Source organism: Mandrillus leucophaeus, unplaced genomic scaffold (assembly GCF_000951045.1).
Source record: "Mandrillus leucophaeus isolate KB7577 unplaced genomic scaffold, Mleu.le_1.0 Scaffold229, whole genome shotgun sequence".
Taxonomy (NCBI): Eukaryota; Metazoa; Chordata; class Mammalia; order Primates; family Cercopithecidae; genus Mandrillus; species Mandrillus leucophaeus.
The window spans coordinates 817,615-818,002 of NW_012102354.1; positions in this window are offsets into that span (position 1 = coordinate 817,615).

Below are 388 nucleotides of genomic sequence, written 5' to 3' on the forward strand. Positions count from 1 at the left end.
CGAGAGCAAACACATTCAAAAGCTAGCAGAAGGCAAGAAATAACTAAGATCAGAGCAGAACTGAAGGAGATAGAGACACAAAAAAACCTTCCAAAAATAAATGAATCCAGGAGCCGTTTTTTTGAAAAGATCAACAAAATTGATAGACCACTAGCAAGAGTAATAAAGAAGAAGAGAGAAGAATCAAATAGATGCAATAAAAAAATAATAAAGGGGATCTCACTACTGATCCCACAGAAATACAAACTACCATCAGAGAATACTACAAACACCTCTATGCAAATAAACTAGACAATCTAGAAGAAATGGATAAATTCCTGGACACATACACTCTCCCAAGACTAAACCAGGAAGAAGTTGAATCTCTGAATAGACCAATAACAGGCTC